General features: G+C 43.8%; 21 non-coding genes across 21 annotated transcripts; all 21 read right to left on the bottom strand.

Moving 5' to 3' along the window:
- Positions 1-120: 120 nt before the first annotated feature.
- Positions 121-192, bottom strand: TRNAQ-CUG (transfer RNA glutamine (anticodon CUG)). The gene has a single exon. It is a non-coding gene; the product is annotated as a tRNA-Gln (tRNA).
- Positions 193-476: 284 nt separating this feature from the next.
- Positions 477-548, bottom strand: TRNAQ-CUG (transfer RNA glutamine (anticodon CUG)). The gene has a single exon. It is a non-coding gene; the product is annotated as a tRNA-Gln (tRNA).
- An 883-nt stretch (positions 549-1,431) lies between these two features.
- TRNAQ-CUG (transfer RNA glutamine (anticodon CUG)) lies at positions 1,432-1,503 on the bottom strand. Its single transcript has one exon. It is a non-coding gene; the product is annotated as a tRNA-Gln (tRNA).
- A 280-nt stretch (positions 1,504-1,783) lies between these two features.
- Positions 1,784-1,855, bottom strand: TRNAQ-UUG (transfer RNA glutamine (anticodon UUG)). Its single transcript has one exon. It is a non-coding gene; the product is annotated as a tRNA-Gln (tRNA).
- A 1,179-nt stretch (positions 1,856-3,034) lies between these two features.
- On the bottom strand, positions 3,035-3,106 carry TRNAQ-CUG (transfer RNA glutamine (anticodon CUG)). Its single transcript has one exon. It is a non-coding gene; the product is annotated as a tRNA-Gln (tRNA).
- A 635-nt stretch (positions 3,107-3,741) lies between these two features.
- Positions 3,742-3,813, bottom strand: TRNAQ-CUG (transfer RNA glutamine (anticodon CUG)). The gene has a single exon. It is a non-coding gene; the product is annotated as a tRNA-Gln (tRNA).
- A 638-nt stretch (positions 3,814-4,451) lies between these two features.
- Positions 4,452-4,523, bottom strand: TRNAQ-UUG (transfer RNA glutamine (anticodon UUG)). Its single transcript has one exon. It is a non-coding gene; the product is annotated as a tRNA-Gln (tRNA).
- A 644-nt stretch (positions 4,524-5,167) lies between these two features.
- TRNAQ-CUG (transfer RNA glutamine (anticodon CUG)) lies at positions 5,168-5,239 on the bottom strand. The gene has a single exon. It is a non-coding gene; the product is annotated as a tRNA-Gln (tRNA).
- A 1,897-nt stretch (positions 5,240-7,136) lies between these two features.
- TRNAQ-UUG (transfer RNA glutamine (anticodon UUG)) lies at positions 7,137-7,208 on the bottom strand. The gene has a single exon. It is a non-coding gene; the product is annotated as a tRNA-Gln (tRNA).
- Positions 7,209-7,855: 647 nt separating this feature from the next.
- TRNAQ-CUG (transfer RNA glutamine (anticodon CUG)) lies at positions 7,856-7,927 on the bottom strand. Its single transcript has one exon. It is a non-coding gene; the product is annotated as a tRNA-Gln (tRNA).
- An 808-nt stretch (positions 7,928-8,735) lies between these two features.
- On the bottom strand, positions 8,736-8,807 carry TRNAQ-CUG (transfer RNA glutamine (anticodon CUG)). The gene has a single exon. It is a non-coding gene; the product is annotated as a tRNA-Gln (tRNA).
- Positions 8,808-9,457: 650 nt separating this feature from the next.
- On the bottom strand, positions 9,458-9,529 carry TRNAQ-CUG (transfer RNA glutamine (anticodon CUG)). Its single transcript has one exon. It is a non-coding gene; the product is annotated as a tRNA-Gln (tRNA).
- A 1,078-nt stretch (positions 9,530-10,607) lies between these two features.
- TRNAQ-CUG (transfer RNA glutamine (anticodon CUG)) lies at positions 10,608-10,679 on the bottom strand. Its single transcript has one exon. It is a non-coding gene; the product is annotated as a tRNA-Gln (tRNA).
- A 1,153-nt stretch (positions 10,680-11,832) lies between these two features.
- Positions 11,833-11,904, bottom strand: TRNAQ-UUG (transfer RNA glutamine (anticodon UUG)). Its single transcript has one exon. It is a non-coding gene; the product is annotated as a tRNA-Gln (tRNA).
- A 2,007-nt stretch (positions 11,905-13,911) lies between these two features.
- On the bottom strand, positions 13,912-13,983 carry TRNAQ-UUG (transfer RNA glutamine (anticodon UUG)). Its single transcript has one exon. It is a non-coding gene; the product is annotated as a tRNA-Gln (tRNA).
- A 647-nt stretch (positions 13,984-14,630) lies between these two features.
- Positions 14,631-14,702, bottom strand: TRNAQ-CUG (transfer RNA glutamine (anticodon CUG)). Its single transcript has one exon. It is a non-coding gene; the product is annotated as a tRNA-Gln (tRNA).
- Positions 14,703-15,352: 650 nt separating this feature from the next.
- TRNAQ-CUG (transfer RNA glutamine (anticodon CUG)) lies at positions 15,353-15,424 on the bottom strand. Its single transcript has one exon. It is a non-coding gene; the product is annotated as a tRNA-Gln (tRNA).
- Positions 15,425-16,062: 638 nt separating this feature from the next.
- TRNAQ-UUG (transfer RNA glutamine (anticodon UUG)) lies at positions 16,063-16,134 on the bottom strand. Its single transcript has one exon. It is a non-coding gene; the product is annotated as a tRNA-Gln (tRNA).
- A 647-nt stretch (positions 16,135-16,781) lies between these two features.
- Positions 16,782-16,853, bottom strand: TRNAQ-CUG (transfer RNA glutamine (anticodon CUG)). Its single transcript has one exon. It is a non-coding gene; the product is annotated as a tRNA-Gln (tRNA).
- Positions 16,854-17,503: 650 nt separating this feature from the next.
- TRNAQ-CUG (transfer RNA glutamine (anticodon CUG)) lies at positions 17,504-17,575 on the bottom strand. Its single transcript has one exon. It is a non-coding gene; the product is annotated as a tRNA-Gln (tRNA).
- Positions 17,576-17,857: 282 nt separating this feature from the next.
- TRNAQ-CUG (transfer RNA glutamine (anticodon UUG)) lies at positions 17,858-17,929 on the bottom strand. The gene has a single exon. It is a non-coding gene; the product is annotated as a tRNA-Gln (tRNA).
- Positions 17,930-24,717: the final 6,788 nt, after the last annotated feature.

Genomic DNA, 24,717 nt, shown 5'->3' with positions numbered 1-24,717 from the left:
AGGGATCTTACAAATTGCGCTGCTCTTACTAGACGCTCGTCAGTGTTTCGCTTATGTTTGAGAATGGAAAAAAATCGCCCTACAATTAATAAACTAGTAATATCTACAAATGAAAATTACGGGCCCCACCGAGATTTGAACTCGGATCGCTGGATTCAGAGTCCAGAGTGCTAAACATTACACCATGGGACCTGACCCACTGCGAAGTTCCTACTCGACACGCTTCAGTCCCTCGATAATGTTTGACAGTGGAAACAAAAAAACATCCTAGTATCATTGAAATGACAATTTTAGGTAGCACCCAGATTTGAAATCGGATCGCTGGATTCGGAGTCTTGAGTTCAAAAATTACACAAAGATGTCTTACAAACTGCGCTGGTCCTACTGGACGCTCGTCAGCGTTTCGATAATATTGGAGAATGGAAAGAAATCGTCCTACAATTTATGAACTAGTAATATCTACAAATGAAAATTACAGGTCCCAACGAGATTTGAACGCGGATCGCTGGATTCAGAGTCCAGAGTGCTAACCATTACACCATGGGACCTGACACACTGAGAAGTTCTTACTGGACATGCGTCAATGCTTCGAGAATGTTTGATAGTGGAAACGAAAAACACGCTAACCACTACACCACTGAGGCGGACATAGTAATTAGATTAATTAATTATATTAATTAATACATTTAATTACATACAATGAAAATACAAGTCTCACTGAGATTCGAACTCGGATCGCTCGATTCAGAGTCCACAGTGCTAACCATTAAACCACAGTACCTGACGCACTGCGCCGCTCCTACGCGATACGCGTCAGTGCTTCGAGAATGTTTAACAGTGGAAACGAAAAACATCCTAGCATCATTGAAATGACAATTTTAGGTTGCACCGAGATTTGAAATCGGATCGCCGGATTTGAGTCTAGAGTTCTAAAATTACACCAAGAGGTCTTACAAACTGTGCTGGTCCTACTGGACGCTCGTCAGTGTTTCGATAATATTTAAGAATGGAAAGGCAACAGCCAAGGATTATTAAGAGATTAATACCTGGAATTAACAAATCCAGGTCCCCAAGACACTTGAACTCGGATCGCTAGATTCGGAGCCCTGAGTGGTAGCCGTTTCACTACGGGACCTTATAAACTGCGCAGGTCCTACTAGACACCCGTCGGTGCTTCGAAATTATTTGACAATCCAAGGAAAACATCCTACAATTAATAAACTAGTAATATCTCGAAATGACAATTGTAGGTCGCACGAGATTTGAAATCCGATCGCCGGATTCGGAATCCAGAGTGCAAAAATTGCAACATGGGATCCAATAAAGTACGCTGGTCATACTAGACGCTCGTCAGTGTTTCGATAATGTTTGAGAATGGAAAGAAATCGTCCTACAATTAACGAACTAGTAATATCTACAAATGGAAATTATAGGTCCCACCGAGATTTGAACTCGCATCGCTGGATTCAGAGTCCAGAGTGCTAACCATTACACCATGGGACCTGAAACTCTGTTCAGTTGCTACCCGACAAGCGTCAGTGCTTCGAGAATATTTGACAGTGGAATCAAAAACATCATTATTATTGAAATGATAACTTTAGGTTGCACCGAGATTTGAAATCGGATCTCTGGATTCGGGGTCTAGAGTGCAAAAAATTCACCATGGGGTCTAACAAACTGCGCTGGTCCTACTAGACGCTCGTCAGTGTTACGATGATGTTTGAAAATGGGAAGTAATCTTCCTACAATTAATAATCCAGTAATACCAAAGAGTGAAAATTACAGGTTCCACCGAGATTTGAACTCGGATCGCTGGATTCAAAGTCCAGAGCGCTAACCATTACACCATGGAACCTGCTGAGCAACGCAGTTCATACTCAAGACATGTCTGTATTTCGATTACGTTTGTCAATGGCAGAAAATACCCTACAATTTATAAACTAGTAATATTTTGAAATTACAATGTCAGTTACCACCAGGTTTGAAAGCAGAGTACTGGATTCGGAATGTAGACTGTAACCATAACACAAAGGGATATTTCAGACTCCACTTGTCCTACTGGACGCTCGTCAGTATTTCGATAATGTTAGAGAATGGAAGGTAAACATCCTACAATAAATAAATAAATTATATTAATTAATTATATTAATTAATTATCTTCTTCTTCTGCTTAATCTGTTTACCCCCTAGGTTCTGTTCTTCCCTCGGACTCAGAGGGGGATCCCTCCTCTACCGCCACAAGGGCAGTGTCCTGGAGCTTCAGACCTTGGGTCGGAGGACACAACTGGGGAGGATGACCAGTTTCTCGCCCAGGCGGCCGCACCTGCTATGATGAACAGGGGCCTTGTGGAGGGATAGGAAGATTGGATGGGACAGGCAAGGAAGGTGGAAGGAAGCGGCCATGGCCTTATGTTAGGTACCATCCCGGCATTCGCCTGGTTATAGGATGGGTGGGGTGGGTATCGAACCCACCTCTACTCAGTTGACCTCCCGAGGCTGCGAGGACCCCGTTCCAGCCCTCATACCATCTTTCAAAATTCGTGGCAGAGCCGGGAATCGAACCCGAGCCTCCGGGGCTGGCAGTTAAACACGCTAACCACTACACCACAGGGCCGGACATATTAATTAGATTAATTAATTATATTAATTAATACATTTCGTTACATAAAATGAAAATACAAGTCCCACTGAGATACGAACTCGGATCGCTCTATTTAGTGTCCAGAGTGCTAACCATTACACCACAGTACTTGACGCACTGCGCCGTTCCTACTCGACACGCGTCAGTGCTTCGATAATGTTTGACAGTGGAAACATAAAACATCCTAGTAACATAGAAATGACAATGTTAGGTAGCACCGCGATTTGATATCGGATCTGTGGATTCGTATTCTAGAGTGCAAAGTTTGCACCATGGGATCTAGCAAAGTGCGCTGGTCCTACTAGACGCTCTTCAGTGTTTGGCTAATATTGGAGAATGGAAAGAAATCGTCCTACAATTAATGAACTGGTAAAACCTACAAATGAAAATTACAGGTCCCACCGAGATTTGAACTCGGATCGCTGGATTCAGAGTCCAGAGTGCTAACCATTACACCATGGGACCTGACACTCTGTTCAGTTGCTACCCGAGAAGCGTCAGTGCTTCGAGAATATTTGACAGTGGAATCAAAAACATTCTAGTATTATTGAAATGATAAGTTTAGGTTGCACCGAGATTTGAAATTGGATCGCCGGATTCGGTATCCAGAGTGCAAAACTTGCACCATGGGTTCTAACAAAGTGCGCTGGTCCTACTAGATGCTCGTCAGTATTTCGATAATATTTGAGAATGGAAAGAAATCGTCCTACACTTAATGAACTTTAATATCTAAAAATGAAAATTACGGGTCCCACCGAGATTTGAAATCGCATCGCTGGATTCAGAGTCCAGAGTGCTAACCATTACACCATGGCACCTGACACTCTGTTCAGTTGCTACCCGACAAGCGTCAGTGCTTCGAGAATATTTGACAGTGGAATCAAAAACATTCTAGTATTATTGAAATGATAAGTATAGGTTCCACCGAGATTTGAAATTGGATCGCCGGATTCGTTATCCAGAGTGCAAAACTTGCACCATGGCTTCTAACAAAGTGCGCGGGTCCTACTAGATGCTCGTCAGTGTTTCGATAATATTTGAGAATGGAAAGAAATCGTCCTACAATTAATGAACTTTTAGTATCTACAAATGAAAATTACAGGTCCCACCGAGATTTCAACTCGGATCGCTGGATTCAGAATCCAGAGTGCTAACCATTACACCATGGGACCTGACACCCTGAGAAGTTCTTACTCGACATGCGTCAGTGCTTCGAGAATGTTTGACAGTGGAAACGAAAAACATCCAAGCATCATTAAAATGACAATTTTAGGTAGCACTGAGATTTGACATCGGATCGCTGGATTCGGAGTCTAGAGTTCTAAAATTACACCAAGAGGTCTTACAAACTGCGCTGGTCCTACTGGACGCTCGTCAGTGTTTCGATAATATTTGAGAATGGAAAGGAAACAGCCAAGGATTATTAAAAGATTAATACCTGGAATTAACAATTCCATGTCCCCAAGACACTTGAACGCGGATCGCTAGTTTCGGAGTCCTGAGTGCTATCCGTTACACCATGGGACCTGACGCACTGGGCAGCTTCTTCTCGACACGCGTCAGTCCTTCGACAATGTTTGACAGTGGAAACAAAAAACATCCTAGTATCATTGAAATGACTATTTTAAGTAGCACCGACATTTGAAATCGGATCTCTGGTTTCGGGGTCTAGAGTGCAAAAAATTCACCATGGGGTCTAACAAACTGCGCTGGTCCTACTAGACGCTCGTCAGTGTTACGATGATGTTTGAAAATGGGAAGTAATCTTCCTACAATTAATAATCCAGTAATACCAAAGAGTGAAAATTACAGGTTCCACCGAGATTTGAACTCGGATCGCTGGATTCAAAGTCCAGAGTGCTAACCATTACACCATGGAACCTGCTGAGCAACGCAGTTCATACTCAAGACATGTCTGTATTTCGATTACGTTTGTCAATGGCAGAAAATACCCTACAATTTATAAACTAGTAATATTTTGAAATTACAATGTCAGTTACCACGAGGTTTGAAAACAGAGCACTGGATTCGGAATGTAGGGTGCTAACCATAACACTAAGGGATATTTCACACCCCGCTGGTCCTACTGGACGCTGGTCAGTGTTTCGATACTGTCTGAGATTGAAAGGAAAACGTCCGTAGTTAGTAAAATAGTAATATACATAATGAAAATACAAGTTCCACCGTGAATTTGACTCCGATCGCTGGATTCAAAGACCAGAATGCTTACCATTACACATGGGACATAACGCACTCAGCAGTTCCTACTCAACACGCGTCAGTGCCTCGATAATATTTGACAGTGGAAACTAAGAACATCCTTTTATTATTGAAATGACAATTTTCTGCAGCATCGAGATTTGATATCGGATCTGTGGATTCGTATTCTAGAGTGCTTTGCACCATGGGATCTAGCAAACTGCAATGGACCTACTAGATGCTCTTCAGTGTTTGGCTAATATTGGAGAATGGAAGGCAATCGTCCTACAATTAATGAACTGGTAAAACCTACAAATGAAAAATTGCAGGTCCCACCGAGATTTGAACTCGGATCGCTGGATTCAGAGTCCAGAGTGCTAACCATTACACCATGGGACCTGACACACTGACCGATTCTTACTCGACATGCGTCAGTGCTTCGAGAATGTTTGACAGAGGAAACGAAAAACATCCTAGTATCATTGAAATGACAATTTTAGGTAGCAATGAGATTTGACATCGGATCATTGGATTCGGAGTCTAGAGTTCTAAAGTCCGAGGGAAAAACCGAACCTGGAGGGTAAACAGATGATGATGATGATGATGAATATCTTGAAATGACAATTTCAGGTACCACGAGCTTTGAAAACAGAGTACTGGATTCGGAATGTAGGGTGCTAACCATAACACTAAGGGATATTTCAGACTCCGCCTCCCCTACTGGACGCTCGTCAGTGTTTCGATAATATTTCAGTATGTGAGGTAAACATCCTACAATTCATCATCATCATCGGCTTTTCCCTCAGATACAGCGAGGGATCCCACCTCTACCGCCTCAAGGGGCTGGAGCTTCAGAAACTTGGTTGGGGATACAACTGGGGAGAATGACCAGTACCTCGCCCAGGCGGCCTCACCTGCTATGCTCAACAGGGGCCTTGTGGAGGGATGGGAAGATTGGAAGGGACAGGCAAGGAAGGTGGAAGGAAGCGGCCATGGCCTTATGGCTGAGGTGGGTATCGAACCCACCTCTACTCAGTTGACCTCCCGAGGCTGAGAGGACCCCGTTCCAGCCCTCATACCACCTCAGAATTCGTGACAGAGCCGGGAATCGAACCCGGGCCTCCGGGGCTGGCAGTTCAACACGCTAAACACTACACCACAGGGCCGGACATATTAATTAGATTAATTAATTATATTAATTAATACATTTAATTACATAAAATGGAAATACAAGTCCCACTGAGATACGGACTCGGATCGCTCTATTTAGTGTCCAGAGTGCTAACCATTACACCACAGTACCTGACGTACTGCGCCGTTCCTACTCGACACGCGTCAGTGCTTCGATAATGTTTGACAGTGGAAACATAAAACATCCTAGTAACATTGAAATGACAATGTTAGGTAGCACCGAGATTTGATATCGGATCTGTGGATTCGTATTCTAGAGTGCAAAGTTTGCACCATGGGATCTAGCAAACTGCAATGGTCCTACTAGACGCTCTTCAGTGTTTGGCTAATATTGGAGAATGGAAGGAAATCGTCCTACAATTAATGAACTGGTAAAACCTACAAATGAAAATTAAATGTCCCACCGATATTTGAACTCGGATCGCTGGATTCAGAGTCCAGAGTGCTAACCATTACACCATGGGACCTGACACACTGATCGGTTCTTACTCGACATGCGTCAGTGCTTCGAGAATGTTTGACACTTGAAACGAAAAACATCCTAGTATCATTGAAATGACAATTTTAGGTAGCACCGAGATTTGATATCGGATCGCTGGATTCGGAGTCTAGAGTTCTAAAATTTCACCAAGAGGTCTTACAAACTGCGCTGGTCCTGCTGGACGTTCGTCAGTGTTTCGATAATATTTGAGAATGGAAAGGAAACAGCCAAGGATTATTAAAAGCTTAATACCTGGAATTAACAAATCCAGGTCCCCAAGACACTTGAACGCGGATCGCTAGTTTCGGAGTCCTGAGTGCTATCCGCTACACCATGGGACCTGACGCACTGGGCAGCTCCTTCTCGACACGCGTCAGTCCTTCGATAATGTTTGACAGTGGAAACAAAAAAACATCCTAGTATCATTGAAATGATTATTTTAAGTAGCACCGACATTTGAAATCGGATCTCTGGATTCGGGGTCTAGAGTGCAAAAAATTCACCATGGGGTCTAACAAACTGCGCTGGTCCTACTAGACGCTCGCCAGTGTTACGATGATGTTTGAAAATGGGAAGTAATCTTCCTACAATTAATAGTCCAGTAATACCAAAGAGTAAAATTACAGGTTCCACCGAGATTTGAACTCGGATCGCTGGATTCAAAGTCCAGAGTGCTAACCATTACACCATGGAACCTGCTGAGCAACGCAGTTCTTACTCAAGACATGTCTGTATTTCGATTACGTTTGTCAATGGCAGAAAATACCCTACAATTTATAAACTAGTAATATTTTGAAATTACAATGTCAGTTACCACGAGGTTTGGAAACAGAGCACTGGATTCGGAATGTAGGGTGCTAACCATAACACTAAGGGATATTTCACACCCCGCTGGTCCTACTGGACGCTCGTCAGTGTTTCGATACTGTCTGAGATTGAAAGGAAAACGTCCATAGTTAATAAAATAGTAATATACATAATGAAAATACAAGTTCCACCGCGATTTTGACTCCGATCGCTGGATTCAGAGACCAGAATGCTTACCATTACACATGGGACATAACGCACTCAGCAGTTCCTACTCAACACGCGTCAGTGCCTCGATAATATTTGACAGTGGAAACTAAGAACATCCTTTTATTATTGAAATGACAATTTTATGCAGCACCGAGATTTAAAATCGGATCTGTGGATTCGTATTCTAGAGTGCAAAGTTTGCACCATGGGATCTAGCAAACTGCAATGGACCTACTAGATGCTCTTCATGTTTGGCTAATATTGGAGAATGGAAGGAAATCGTCCTACAATTAATGAACTGGTAAAACCTACAAATGAAAAACTGCAGGTCCCACCGAGATTTGAACTCGGATCGCTGGATTCAGAGTCCAGAGTGCTAACCATTACACCATGGGACCTGACACAGTGTTCGATTCTTACTCGACATGCGTCAGTGCTTCGAGAATGTTTGACAGTGGAATCAAAAACATTCTTGTATTATTGAAATGATAATTTTAGGTTGAACCGAGATTTGAAATCGGATCGCCGGATTCGGTATCCAGAGTACGAAACTTGCACCATGGGTTCTAGCAAAGTGCGCTGGTCCTACTAGATGCTCGTCAGTATTTCGATAATATTTGAGAATGGAAAGAAATCGTCCTACAATTAATGAACTTTTAATATCCACAAATGAAAATTACAGGTCCCAAAGAGATTTCAACTCGGATCGCAGGATTCAGAGTCCAGAGTGCTAACCATTACACCATGGGACCTGACACACTGAGAAGTTCTTACTCGACATGCGTCAGTGCTTCGAGAATGTTTGATAGTGGAAACGAAAAACATCCAAGCATCATTGAAATGACAATTTTAGGTAGCACCGAGATTTGACATCGGATCGCTGGATTCAGAGTCCAGAGTGCTAACCATTACACCATGGGACCTGAAACTCTGTTCAGTTGCTACCCGACAAGCGTCAGTGCTTCGAGAATATTTGACAGTGGAAACTAAGAACATCCTTTTATTATTGAAATGACAATTTTATGCAGCACCGAGATTTGAAATTGGATCTGTGGATTCGGAGTCAAGAGTGAAAAATTTGCACCATGGGATTTAACAAACTGCGCTGGTCCTACCAGACGCTCTTCAGTGTTTCGCTAATATTGGAGAATGGAAAGAAATAGTCCTACAATTTATGAACTAGTAATATCTACAAATGAAAATTATAGGTCCCACCGAGATTTGAACTCGGATGGCAGGATTCAGAGTCCAGAGTGCTAACCATTACACCATGGGACCTGACACACTGAGAAGTTCTTCCTCGACATGCTTCAGTGCTTCGAGAATGTTTGACAGAGGAAACGAAAAACATCCTAGTATCATTGAAATGACAATTTTAGGTAGCAATGAGATTTGACATCGGATCGCTGGATTCGGAGTCTCGAGTTCTAAAATTACACCAAGATATCTTACAAACTGTGCTGGTCCTACTGGACGCTCGTCAGTGTTTCGGTAATATTTGCGAATGGAAAGGAAACAGCCAAGGATTATTAAAAGATTAATATCTGGAATTAACAATTCCAGGTCCCCAAGACACTTGAACTCGGATCGCTAGTTTCGGAGCCGGGAGTGGTAGCCGTTTCACCACGGGACCTAATAAACTGCGCAGGTCCTACTAGACACTCGTCGGTGCTTCGAAATGTTTGACAATCCAAGGAAAACATCCTACAATTAATAAACGAGTAATATCTCGAAATGGCAATTGTTGGTCGCACGAGATTTGAAATCGGATCGCCGGATTCGAAATCCAGAGTGCAAAACTTGCACCATGGGATCTAACAAAGTGCGCTGGTCCTACTAGACGCTCGTCAGTGTTTTGATAATGCTTGAGAATGGAAAGAAATCGTCCTACAATTAATGAACTAGTAATATCTACAAATGGAAATTACAGGTCCCACCGAGATTTGAACTCGGATCGCTGGATTCAGAGTCCAGAGTGTTAACCATTACACCATGGGACCTTACCAACTGCGCCTGTCCTGCTAGATGCTCGTCTGCGTTCCGATAATATTTGAGAATGGAAGAAAATCATTCGTGATCTAAGAAACATTTAATAACTGGAAATTTCATTTCCATGTACCGGCGAAGTTTGAAATCAGATCATGAGTTCAGTGTCCAGTGAGCTAACCATTACGGCATGGGACATATAGAGCAGCTTCGTTCCTACTAGATGATCATCAACGTTCCGATAATGTTTGAGAACGGAAGGAACACAACCGAGGAATATCAATCCAGGAATACCTCAAAATTGAAATTGCCGGTCCCACCGAGATCAGAACTTGGATCGCTGGGTTCAGAGTCCAGAGTGCTTACCATTTCAACATGGGACCTCACTCACTGCGCAGTTCCTGCTCGACACGCTTCAGTCCTTCGAGAATGTTTGACAGTGGACACAAAAAACATCCTAGAATTATTGAAATCACAATTTTAAGTAGCACCGATATTTGATATCGGATTGATGGATTCGGAGTCTAGAGTAATATCTCGAAATTACAATTGTAGGTCGCACGAGATTTGTAATCGGATCCTCAGATTCGGAATCAAGAGTGCAAAAATTGCCCCATGGGATCTAACAAACTGCGCTGGTCCTACTAGACGCTCGTCAGTGTTTCGATAATACTTCAGAATGGAAAGAAATCATCCTACAATTAATAAATTAGTTGGTTCTACGAAAGAAAATTACAGGTGCCACCGAGATTTTAACTCGGATCGCTGGATTCAGAGTCCTGAGTGCCATCCATTACATCATGGGACCTGACGCATTGGGCAGCTCCTTCTCGACACGCGTCTGTCCTTCGATAATGTTTGACAGTGGAAACAAAAAAACATCCTAGTATCATTGAAATGACTATTTTAAGTAGCACCGACATTTGAAATCGGATCTCTGGATTCGGGGTCTAGAGTGCAAAAAATTCACCATGGGGTCTAACAAACTGCGCTGGTCCTACTAGACGCTCGTCAGTGTTACGATGATGTTTGAAAATGGGAAGTAATCTTCCTACAATTAATAATCCAGTAATACCAAAGAGTGAAAATTACAGGTTCCACCGAGATTTGAACTCGGATCGCTGGATTCAGAGTCCAGAGTGCTAACCATTACACCATGGGACCTGACACACTGACAAGTTCTTACTCGACACACGTCAGTGTTTCGAATATGTTTGCCAATGGCAGAAAATATCCTACAATTTATAAACTAGTAATATCTTGAAATTACAACGTCAGTTACCACGAGCTTTGAAAACAGAGCACTGGATTCGAAATCTAGAGTGCTAAATAAAACACTAAGGGAAATTTTAGACTCCGCTGGTCCTACTGGATGCTCGTCAGTGTTTCGATACTGTCTGAGATTGAAAGGAAAACGTCCATAGTTAATAAAATAGTAATATAGATAATGAAAATACAAGTTCCACCGGGATTTTAACTCCGATCGCTGGATTCAAAGACCAGAGTGCTTACCATTACACATGGGACATAACGCACTCAGCAGTTCCTACTCGACACGCGTCAGTGCCTCGATAATATTTGACAGTGGAAACTAAAAACATCCTTTTATTAATGAAATGACAATTTTATGCAGCACCGAGATTTGAAATCGGATCGCTGGATTCAGAGTCCAGAGTGCAAAAACTGCACCATGGAATCCAACAAACCGCGCAGTCCTACTAGACGCTCGTCAGTGTTTCGATAAAATTTGAGAATGGAAAGAAATCGTGTCCGCCTCTGTGGTGTAGTGGTTAGCGTGATTAGCTGCCACCCCCGCAGGTCCGGGTTCGATCCCCGGCTCTGCCACGAAATTTGAAAAGTGATACGAGGGCTGGAACGGGGTCCACTCAGCCTCGGGAGGTCAAATGAGTAGAGATGGGTTCAATTCCCACCTCAGCCATCCTGGAAGTGGTTTTCCGTGGTTTCCCACTTCTCCTCCAGGCAAATGCCAGGATGGTACCTAACTTAAGGCCACGGCCGCTTCCTTCCCTCTTCATTGTCTATCCCTTCCAATCTTCCCCATCCTCCGCAAGGCCCCTGTTCAGCATAGCAGGTGAGGCCGCCTGGGCGAGGTACTGGTCATTCTCCCCAGTTGTATCCCCTGACCAAGAGTCTGAAGCTCCAGGACACTGCCCTTGAGGCGGTAGAGGTGGTATCCCTCGCTGAGTCCGAGGGAAAAACCGAACCTGGAGGGTAAACAGATGATGATGATGATGAAGATGATGAAAGAAATCGTCCTACAATTAATAAAGTAGTAGTTTCTACAAATGAAAATTATAGGTCCCACGGAGATTTGAACTCGGATCGCTGGATTCAAAGTCCAGAGTGCTAACCATTACACCATGGGACCTAACACACTGATCGGTTCTTACTCGACATGCGTCAGTGCTTCGATAATGTTTGACAGTGGAAACTAAAAACATCCCTCTATTATTGATATGACAATTTTAGTTAGCACCGAGATTTGATATCGGATCGCTGGATTCGGAGTCTAGAGTTCTAAAATTACACCAAGAGATCTTACAAACTGCGCTGGTTCGACTGGACGCTCGTCAGTGTTTCGATAATGTTTGAGAACGGAAAAGAAACAGCCAAGGATTAATAAAGGATTCATACCTGGAAATAGCAATTGCAGGTCCCTAAGACATTTGAACTCGGATCGCTAGATTCGGAGCCCTGAGTGGTAGCCGTCACACCGAGGGACCTTAAATCTGCACTGGTCCTACTAGACCCTCGTCGGTGCTTCGAAAATGTTTGACAATGAAAAGAAATCTTGCTACAATTAATAAACTAGTAGTTTCTACAAGTGAAAATTACAGGTGCCGCCCAGATATTAAATCGGATCGCTGGATGCAGAGCCCAGAGTGCTATCAATTACACCATGGGACCTATCTAGCAACGCAGTCGTTACTCGACACACGTCAGTCTTTCGATTATGTTTGTCAATGGCAGAAAATATCCTACAATTTATAAACTAGTAATATCTTGAAATGACAATTTCAGGTACCACGAGCTTTGAAAACAGAGTACTGGATTCGGAATGTAGAGTGCTAACCATAACACTAAGGGATATTTCAGACTCCGCCGCCCCTACTGGACGCTCGTCAGTGTTTCGATAATATTTCAGAACGTGAGGTAAACATCCTACAATTCATCATCATCATCGGCTTTTCCCTCAGATACAGCGAGGGATCCCACTTCTACCGCCCCAAGGGCAGTGTCCTGGAGCTTCAGAAACTTGGTTGGGGATACAACTGGGGAGAATGACCAGGACCTCGCCCAGGCGGCCTCACCTGCTATGCTCAACAGGGGCCTTGTGGAGGGATGGGAAGATTGGAAGGGACAGGCAAGGAAGGTGGAAGGAAGCGGCCATGGCCTTATGTTAGGTACCATCCCGGCATTCGCCTGGTTATAGGATGGCTGAGGTGGGTATCGAACCCACCTCTACTCAGTTGACCTCCCGAGGCTGAGAGGACCCCGTTCCAGCCCTCATACCACCTTTCAAAATTCGTGGCAGAGCCGGGAATCGAACCCGGGCCTCCGGGGCTGGCAGTTAAACACGCTAACCACTACACCACAGGGCCGGACATATTAATTAGATTAATTAATTATGTTAATTAATACATTTAATTACATAAAATGAAAATACAAGTCCCACTGAGATACGAACTCGGATCGCCCTATTTAGTGTCCAGAGTGCTAACCATTACACCACAGTACCTGACGCACTGCGCCGTTCCTACTCGACACGCGTCAGTGCTTCGATAATGTTTGACAGTGGAAACATAAGACATCCTAGTAACATTGAAATGACAATTTTAGGTAGCACCGAGATTTGATATCGGATCGCTGGATTCGGAGTCTAGAGTTCTAAAATTACACCAAGAGGTCTTACAAACTGCGCTGGTCCTACTGGACGTTCGTCAGTGTTTCGATAATATGAGAATGGAAAGGAAACAGCCAAGGATTATTAAAAGCTTAATACCTGGAATTAACAAATCCAGGTCCCCAAGACACTTGAACGCGGATCGCTAGTTTCGGAGTCCTGAGTGCTATCCGCTACACCATGGGACCTGACGCACTGGGCAGCTCCTTCTCGACACGCGTCAGTCCTTCGATAATGTTTGACAGTGGAAACAAAAAAACATCCTAGTATCATTGAAATGATTATTTTAAGTAGCACCGACATTTGAAATCGGATCTCTGGATTCGGGGTCTAGAGTGCAAAAAATTCACCATGGGGTCTAACAAACTGCGCTGGTCCCACTAGACGCTCGTCAGTGTTACGATGATGTTTGAAAATGGGAAGTAATCTTCCTACAATTAATAGTCCAGTAATACCAAAGAGTAAAATTACAGGTTCCACCGAGATTTGAACTCGGATCGCTGGATTCAAAGTCCAGAGTGCTAACCATTACACCATGGAACCTGCTGAGCAACGCAGTTCTTACTCAAGACATGTCTGTATTTCGATTACGTTTGTCAATGGCAGAAAATACCCTACAATTTATAAACTAGTAATATTTTGAAATTACAATGTCAGTTACCACGAGGTTTGAAAACAGAGCACTGGATTCGGAATGTAGGGTGCTAACCATAACACTAAGGGATATTTCACACCCCGCTGGTCCTACTGGACGCTCGTCAGTGTTTCGATACTGTCTGAGATTGAAAGGAAAACGTCCATAGATAATAAAATAGTAATATACATAATGAAAATACAAGTTCCACCGCGATTTTGACTCCGATCGCTGGATTCAGAGCCCAGAATGCTTACCATTACACATGGGACATAACGCACTCAGCAGTTCCTACTCAACACGCGTCAGTGCCTCGATAATATTTGACAGTGGAAACTAAGAACATCCTTTTATTATTGAAATGACAATTTTATGCAGCACCGAGATTTAAAATCGGATCTGTGGTTTCGTATTCTAGAGTGCAAAGTTTGCACCATGGGATCTAGCAAACTGCAATGGACCTACTAGATGCTCTTCATGTTTGGCTAATATTGGAGAATGGAAGGAAATCGTCCTACAATTAATGAACTGGTGAAACCTACAAATGAAAAATTGCAGGTCCCACCGAGATTTGAACTCGGATCGCTGGATTCAGAGTCCAGAGTGCTAACCATTACACCATGGGACCTGACACAGTGATCGATTCTTACTCGACATGCGTCAGTGCTTCGAGAATGTTTGACACTTGAAACGAAAAACATCCTAGTATCATTGAAATGACAATTTTAGGTAGCACCGAGATTTGATATCGGATCGCTGGATTCGGAGTCTAGAGTTCTAAAATTACACCAAGAGGTCTTACAAACTGCGCTGGTCCTACTGGACGTTCGTCAGTGTTTGATAATATTTGATAATGGAAAGGAAACAGCCAAGGATTATTAACACCTTAATACCTGGAATTAACAAATCCAGGTCCCCAAGACACTTGAACTCGGATCGCTAGATTCGGAGCCGTGAGTGGTAGCCGTTTCACCACGGGACCTTATAAACTGCGTAGATCCTACTAGACACTCGTCGGTGCATCGAAATTGTATGACAATCCAAGGAAAACATCCTACAATTAATAAACTAGTAATATCTCGAAATCACAATTGTAGGTCGCACGAGATTTGAAATCGGATCGCCGGATTCGGAATCCAGAGTGCAAAAATTGCAACATGGGATCCAACAAAGTACGCTGGTCCTACTAGACGCTCGTCAGTGTTTCGATAATGTTTGAGAATGGAAAGAAATCGTCCTACAATTAATGAACTACTAATATCTACAAATAGAAATTACAGATCCCACCGAGATTTGAACTCGCATCGCTGGATTCAGAGTCCAGAGTGCTAACCATTACACCATAGGACCTGACACTCTGTTCAGTTGCTACCCGACAAGCGTCAGTGCTTCGAGAATATTTGACAGTGGAATCAAAAACATTCTTGTATTCTTGAAATGATAATTTTAGGTTGAACCGAGATTTGAAATCGGATCGCCGGATTCGGTATCCAGAGTACGAAACTTGCACCATGGGTTCTAGCAAAGTGCGCTGGTCCTACTAGATGCTCGTCAGTGTTTCGATAATATTTGAGAATGGAAAGGAAACAGCCAAGGATTATTAAAAGATTAATACCTGGAATTAACAATTCCATGTCCCCAAGACACTTGAACGCGGATCGCTAGATTCGGAGTCCTGAGTGCTATCCGTTACACCATGGGACCTGACGCACTGGGCAGCTCCTTCCCGACACGCGTCAGTCCTTCGATAATGTTTGACAGTGGAAACAAAAAAACATCCTAGTATCATTGAAATGACTATTTTAAGTAGCACCGACATTTGAAATCGGATCTCTGGATTCGGGGTCTAGAGTGCAAAAAATTCACCATGGGGTCTAACAAACTGCGCTGGTCCTACTAGACGCTCGTCAGTGTTACGATGATGTATGAAAATGGGAAGTAATCTTCCTACAATTAATAATCCAGTAATACCAAAGAGTGAAAATTACAGGTTCCACCGAGATTTGAACTCGGATCACTGGATTCAAAGTCCAGAGTGCTAACCATTACACCATGGAACCTGCTGAGCAACGCAGTTCATACTCAAGCCATGTCTGTATTTCGATTACGTTTGTCCATGGCAGAAAATACCCTACAATTTATAAACTAGTAATATTTTGAAATTACAATGTCAGTTACCACGAGGTTTGAAAACAGAGCACTGGATTCGGAATGTAGGGTGCTAACCATAACACTAAGGGATATTTCACACCCCGCTGGTCCTACTGGACGCTCGTCAGTATTTCGATACTGTCTGAGATTGAAAGGAAAACGTCCGTAGTTAATAAAATAGTAATATACATAATGAAAATACAAGTTCCACCGTGAATTTGACTCCGATCGCTGGATTAAAAGACCAGAATGCTTACCATTACACATGGGACATAACGCACTCAGCAGTTCCTACTCAACACGCTTCAGTGCCTCGATAATATTTGACAGTGGAAACTAAGAACATCCTTTTATTATTGAAATGACAATTTTATGCAGCACCGAGATTTGAAATTGGATCTGTGGATTCGGATTCAAGAGTGAAAAATTTGCACCATGGGATTTAACAAACTGCGCTGGTCCTACCAGACGCTCTTCAGTGTTTCGCTAATATTGGGGAATGGAAAGAAATAGTCCTACAATTTATGAACTAGTAATATCTACAAATGTAAATTGCAGGTCCCACCGAGATTTGAACTCGGATCGCTGGATTCAGAGTCCAGAGTGCTAACCATTACACCATGGGACCTGACACACTGAGAAGTTCTTACTCGACATGCGTCAGTGCTTCGAGAATGTTTGACAGAGGAAACGAAAAACATCCTAGTATCATTGAAATGACAATTTTAGGTAGCAATGAGATTTGACATCGGATCGCTGGATTCGGAGTCTCGAGTTATAAAATTACACCAAGATGTCTTACAAACTGTGCTGGTCCTACTTGACGCTCGTCAGTGTTTCGATAATATTTGCGAATGGAAAGGAAACAGCCAAGGATTATTAAAAGATTAATACCTGGAATTAACAATTCCAGGTCCCCAAGACACTTTAACTCGGATCGCTAGATTCGGAGTCGGGAGTGGTAGCCGTTTCACCACGGGACCTTATAAACTGCGCAGGTCCTACTAGACACTCGTCGGTGCTTCGAAATGTTTGACAATCCAAGGAAAACATCCTACAATTAATAAACGAGTAATATCTCGAAATGGCAATTTTAGGTCGCACGAGATTTGAAATCGGATCGCCGGATTCGAAATCCAGAGTGCGAAACTTGCACCATGGGATCTAACAAAGTGCGCTGGTCCTACTAGACGCTCGTCAGTGTTTTGATAATGGTTGAGAATGGAAAGAAATTGTCCTACAATTAATGAACTAGTAATATCTACAAATGGAAATTACAGGTCCCACCGAGATTTGAACTCGCATAGCTGGATTCAGAGTCCAGAGTGCTAACCATTACACCATGGGACCTGACACTCTTTTCAGTTGCTACCCGACAAGCGTCAGTGCTTCGAGAATATTTGACAGTGGAATCAAAAACATTCTAGTATTATTGAAATGATAATTTTAGGTTGCACCGAGATTTGAAATCGTATCGCCTGATTCGGTATCCAGAGTGCAAAACTTGCACCATGGGTTCTAACAAAGTGCGCTGGTCCTACTAGATGCTCGTCAGTATTTCGATAATATTTGAGAATGGAAAGAAATGGTCCTACAGTTAATGAACTAGTAATATCTACAATTGAAAATTACAGGTCCCACCGAGATTCCAACTCGGATCGCTGGATTCAGAGTCCAGAGTGCTAACCATTACACCATGGGACCTGACACACTGAGAAGTTTTTACTCGACATGCGCCAGTGCTTCGAGAATGTTTGACAGTGGAAACGAAAAACATCCAAGCATCATTGAAATGACAATTTTAGGTAGCACCGAGATTTGTCATCGGATCGCTGGATTCGGAGTCTAGAGTTCTAAAATTACACCAAGAGGTCTTACAAACTGCGCTGGTCCTACTGGACGCTCGTCAGTGTTTCGATAATATTTGAGAATGGAAAGGAAACAGCCAAGGATTATTAAAGGATTAATACCTGGAATTAACAATTCCATGTCCCCAAGACACTTGAACGCGGATCGCTAGATTCGGAGTCCTGAGTGCTATCCGTTACACCATGGGACCTGACGCACTGGGCAGCTCCTTCTCGACACGCGTCAGTCCTTCGATAATGTTTGACAGTGGAAACAAAAAAAATCCTAGTATCATTGAAATGACTATTTTAAGTAGCACCGACATTTGAAATCGGATCTCTGGATTCGGGGTCTAGAGTGCAAAAAATTCACCATGGGGTCTAACAAACTGCGCTGGTCCTACTAGACGCTCGTCAGTGTTACGATGATGTTTGAAAATGGGAAGTAATCTTCCTACAATTAATAATCCAGTAATACCAAAGAGTGAAATTTACAGGTTCCACCGAGATTTGAACTCGGATCGCTGGATTCAGAGTCCAGATTGCTAGCCATTACACCATGGGACCTGACACACTGAGAAGTTCTTACTCGACATGCGTCAGTGCTTCGAGAATGTTTGACAGAGGAAACGAAAAACATCCTAGTATCATTGAAATGACAATTTTAGGTAGCAATGAGATTTGACATCGGATCGCTGGATTCGGAGTCTCGTGTTCTAAAATTACACCAAGATGTCTTACAAAGTGTGCTGGTCCTACTGGACGCTCGTCAGTGTTTCGATAATATTTGCGAATCGAAAGGAAACAGCCAAGGATTATTAAAAGATTAATACCTGGAATTAACAATTCCAGGTCCCCAAGACACTTGAACGCGGATCGCTAGATTCGGAGTCCTGAGTGCTATCCGTTACTCGTCGGTGCTTCGAAAATGTTTGACAATGAAAAGATATCTTCCTACAATTAATAAACTAGTAGTTTCTACAAGTGAAAATTACAGGTGCCGCCCAGATATTAAATCGGATCGCTGGATTCAGAGCCCAGCGTGCTATCCATTACACCATTGGACCTATCTAGCAACGCAGTCGTTACTCGACACACGTCAGTGTTTCGATTATGTTTGTCAATGGCAGAAAATATCCTACAATTTATAAACTAGTAATATCTTGAAATGACAATTTCAGGTACCACGAGCTTTGAAAACAGAGTACTGGATTCGGAATGTAGAGTGCTAACCATAACACTAATGGATATTTCAGACTCCGCCGCCCCTACTGGACGCTCGTCAGTGTTGTTGGAGGTTCATAGAAAAGGACTCGTACACACTCTAACGGCGTTATGTGATTTGGATATGCAATCTCCCTGTACATAGTTTAGTATTTCAAGTATGAGCTTCTGCTATCTAGCGGAGCTACTGGGAACTGCCATATCGCTTGTATTTATGCTTTTGTTTTGTACTGGTTTGTAGTAAGTAAGAATAAAGATGACAGCCATGACGAAGTAAAGTGATTCAGTGTTTTATTTATTAGTGATATCCCCAACATTTATGGTGCCGAAATAACCCATTTGTTCAAGTTACGATACGTTTCTTCACGAACTTTCAAGATTTGGAGAACTTTCACGCCAAGTAACCACGGATCTCCTGTAAAGGGAATGTTTCATCACGCCACTCGACCCAGGATCACGATGAGTAGAACAGTTATTTCTTCTGAGATACAATGTACTGAATCACTAACGTAGCATGCTATATGGGGATTATACGGCATTATTGCATTGGTGTAGATATTATTTCTGCATGCTTCAAGAATATCGTTCTTTCTAAAACAACTCCACGCCGGTCTGTGTGACAAGTGCTGCCACCTACTGGAAACAAGGCGTACTATTACCGGCCCAACTACCTACTGTCACAGGAACAAAGCTCTGCCTGCAGCACGTTCATCTGCACCCCCTCCTCAGCTGTCATAAATTGCCCGTCTGTCACACCGTCAGCGATGTCTATACAAGACCTGTACCTTCTGAAAAGAAAGCGAACTACTCTGCGAGCAAATTTAACGCGCTTTGTCAATCTTTTAAAAGACAAAACAAGTACACCAGACTATGACGAAATAGAATATCTTCGTGATAGACTTCAGAACACTTTGCAATTATTAGTTTCCTCAGATGATGTTATACACGAGCAGTTACCCGACACAGATATGAAACAGATGTACAGGCATGTGAAAACTATGTCGACAGTGCAACAAGAGCTATACAGCATGCCAACAAAGTTCTTACACGGAAACCAGCAGAGGCAAATGCGTCAGCATGCATTCCCAGTTCTAGCTATTATGTTCCACCCCCAGTTGTTCCAGAATTTAAACTCCCGACAATACACATTGAGCCATTCTCAGGTGACATAGAGTCCTGGTCTCCTTTCTGGGAACAGTTCGAGACAGCAGTTGACAACAACACCACGATTCCAGACATCAGCAAGCACGTGTTATTACGAGGATATCTACGAGGGGATCCCAAGCAACTCGTCGATGGTACAGCACTTAGTTCAGAAACGTGCGCCCAGGTCAAGACTTTACTTACTGAACGTTATGGCGACAAGGATAAAATAATTCAGGCTCATCTGAACTACCTGGAGAATTTACCACCCACATTATCAGAGAATCCTGATGATCTCAACGTGACATACCTGAGTGCCACCGTAGAGTTCAAGTCCTCAAGGCGCTCGGCGAAGACATTAATGTTTACGGACGCGTGATTGCCCCGAAGATTTTACGAGCTTTCCCAGCGGCAATCTGCACACGTTGGCTAATTCACGCAAAGCGCAACAAAATCTCCGAAGGTCATATGATGTCTCTGATAGAATTTCTTCGCGAGGAGGTAGAAGCGGCCCTTAGCACTCAGAAACTCAGGGGAGAGACCAGCATCGCACTTCCATCACTTTACCAACCTACAGCAGCTGCTCTCCAAGTCAGTACTAGGCCACAAAAGTTAAGAAGGGAGCAGAACAAGCCCGCAATAACACCATTCTGTGCCTTCTGCGAAAGCAGAGGTCACTGGGCACAGGGATGCACACAAGTAGTCCTACCCCAAGCTAGGGTGGAGAAGATGAAACTCTCCAAAAGATTCTTTCTCTGTCTCAATCGAGGTCACAACGCCCAGAACTGCAACAAGAAGGGCAGAGTGTCATGCTCTAAATGCAAACAACTTCACCACGTGTCCATATGCAACCAGAGCCAATCCCAGTCAACTTCTGTCGGAAAGATTGAAACAGGGCCACCCAGTTTTTCATTTCTGCAGACAGCCCGTGTTCAGATACAAGGACCAACAGGGACTCACAAAATCACACGATGCCTTCTAGACGCTGGAAGTCAATCAAGTTTTATTGCCACGTCATTATTGGACACTCTACAGCTACCAGTAATATGTACTCGAGACCTAGCAGTCACAGCCTTCGAAACAACTAGCAATAGCTTTCAGCCACGTCGACTCACCCAATTTGAAATGATCGGATTTTCGACAAAAACCGCCGTCACTATCACAGCTTTCGAAAGTGCCAACACTTATTCATCTCACCCAGCAGTCACTCTTAACCACAGAAATCTGCCACTCGCTGATCCAAAAACCAACGATGTAGATGACTTGCCGATTGAAATCCTTATTGGTGCAGATAATTATTGGAAAGTCGTGAAACTAGATCCACCACAGCCCATCACACCCTCCTTAGTCCTACTTCCAACAATCTTCGGTTGGGTCCTCACAGGCAACCGTTCTGGTACCACTGTCAATCATGTCATGACGAACCACGTCTCAGTCAACAATGACGAGATATCTGACGACTCCATGCGACGTTTTTGGGACCTCGAGACAATCGGCATTCGAGAGACGAAACACAGACAACTAGACGACACGGATGCTGCTATTCTTCAAGAGTTCCACGACAATTACCACATCCATGACGGACGAAGAGTCGTATCCCTTCCTCGCAAACGGGATATAGTCTTATCCGATAATTTGGCAACAACCGAGGCAAGATTTCGAACACTACAGAGACGGCTATATCAAGACGCAACTTTCAAGAAAATGTATCAGACGCTAATGTTGGACTACGTGCTTCGAGAGCAAGTGGAACTAGCCCACGATACCGCAATCCCTGGAAATATGTTTTATCTGCCACACCATGCCGTCAAGAAGGAGAAACGAGAAGCCACTAAATGGAGAATAGTGTGCGACGCTTCCTCTCACGAACCAGGAATCCCATTCCTCAACGATACCCTCCACATGGGTCCAAATCTCCTACCCGAAATTTTTGCCACCCTCTTAAGGTTTCGATTCCATCGAAAGGCCATCGCATGTGACGGTACCCAGGCGTTCCTCCAGCTAGCCCTCGACGAACAAGATAGAGATCTCACCAGATTTCTTTGGTACCGCATCAAAACTACTACAGACGGAATCTACACGACAACCGAGGACGTCGTAGCGTACCGATTCACCCGCCTACCCTTTGGCCTCACCTGTAGCCCGTTCCTCCTCTCAGCCACTCTCCGTGAACTAGCTACCCTACACCACAACACTTATCCCACGGCAGCACCTCTCCTAGATGCTTGCACATTTATGGATGACTTCACTGCCAGCGTAGAAGACAACAATACGGCCGTTACTCTTTATTATGAACTGATAGCCCTCCTGCACCACATTATACTCCCACTCTCCAAATGGGTCACGAATTCCTTGCCATTAATGAACATTTGGAAAGCAGAAACTCGAGAAGTCGTACTGCAGACACGAGTATTAGGTATCGACTGGAATGCGGAATCAGACCAACTCTTTACAACCCCAGGTGACGTCACTGCAAAACTATCCACACAGCCAGCAACTAAACGACAGTTACTGAAAGCCACCGCACGCTTCTACGACCCACTTGGATTATTTTCACCCGTGTCAATCACTGCCAAAATCCTTTTCCAAGATACTTGGTGCCAAGGACTGGCATGGGAAGAAATTTTACCACCTAATCTCGCCCATCGATGGAACGATTGGCTCTCACACCTACAGTACCTCTCTCCAATCCGGATACCACGATGGATTGCCATTTCAAATTTCGGTACAGACATATCACTGCACGTGTTTTGCGACGCCTCCGAAAGAGCATACGGTGCCGCATTGTACGTCCGGTCACTTGTCAACGACGCTTACACTGTTCGCTTAGTTTGCAGCAAGGCCAGACTGTCCCCTGTGAAGAAAGTGACCCTTCCCAGGCTCGAATTGTTAGCAGCCTTGGTCGGATCCCGACTTCTACATTATTTTTACGAAGCCACTGGAATAACGTCCATCCCTGCCACGTTATGGAGCGATTCTACAGTCACACTGGGGTGGATAAGAAGTAATCCCAACCGTTGGAAGACATTTGTCTGTAACCGAGTGACTGAAATTTTGACTCATACCACGTCCAGTCAGTGGAGACACTGTCCCGGAATCAACAACCCAGCTGACCACCTTTCTAGAGGACTTCAAGCACATCAACTGGAGTCCTTGGACTCATGGTGGCACGGACCTTCGTGGTTGAATGGACCTTCCTACTCATGGCCCAGAGATGTCACCCCCACTAATATGAATCTACCTGAGGAAAGGAAGACCACTCAAGTTCTTGCAACCACCACCCCAGAACCATTGTTTGCTGCCTCACGATTTAGTACATACTGGAAACTTTTGAGAGTTACCGCATGGATTCTACGATTCGTGAAATGTTTGAAGGAGAAAACTAAGTATTGTCAGAACTTCACAGCCTCAGAAATGGAAGAAGCAAGAACGTACTGGATAAAGCAAGTTCAACAGGAATGCTTTGCTTCTGAACTGCAAGCCCTGAAGAATAATCTTCCACTAGCACGAGCTTCGAAGATCTTTCGCTACAATCCATTTCTACAACATGGTATCCTCCGACTAGGCGGACGGCTACAACACGTAGACATCTCGAGCAACGAAAAGCACCCAATACTTCTGGATGGCTCACACGCTTTCTGTAAACTTCTGATAAAACAAACTCACATAAGACTTCACCATCTAGGTGTTTCAGCTATCCTAACTGAACTACGCACAGAATTCTGGATCTTGCGAGCACGCCAAACAATCAAGAAGGTCTTACACACTTGCCTTCCGTGTAAAGTTGTTCACCGGAGGAGACCGACGGAATTAGAAGCACCACTTCCTCTGGATCGTCTACGTCCCTCCAGACCATTCGAAGTAACGGGACTAGACTTCGCAGGACCACTGTACGTTACTTCTGGCAACCTCATGAAGAAAGCCTACATTGCATTATTCACCTGTGCAACAACGCGTGCCTTACACTTGGAACTGTGCGGTGACATGTCGACAGACAAATTCCTACAGGCCTTGCAGAGGTTTATAGGCCGACGTGGTATACCACACACGATCTACAGCGACAACGCTCAGACATTCCATTCAGCGAACGCAGAGTTAACAGACTTGTGGAGAGAACTGACAGCGGCACGGACACACCACTATATGGCCCAGCAAGGTATCACATGGAAGTTGATTGCCCCGCGTGCCGCTTGGTGGGGAGGATGGTGGGAAAGACTAATCGGCCTCACCAAGCGATGTCTACGGAAAATACTTGGACGTTCCACTATTGATGATGAA

The sequence above is a fragment of the Anabrus simplex genome, chromosome 4 (genome assembly GCF_040414725.1).
Source record: "Anabrus simplex isolate iqAnaSimp1 chromosome 4, ASM4041472v1, whole genome shotgun sequence".
In the NCBI taxonomy this organism is placed as follows: Eukaryota; Metazoa; Arthropoda; class Insecta; order Orthoptera; family Tettigoniidae; genus Anabrus; species Anabrus simplex.
Note: the sequence above shows the minus strand (reverse complement) of the source record. Positions and strands in the feature narration are given on the sequence as shown.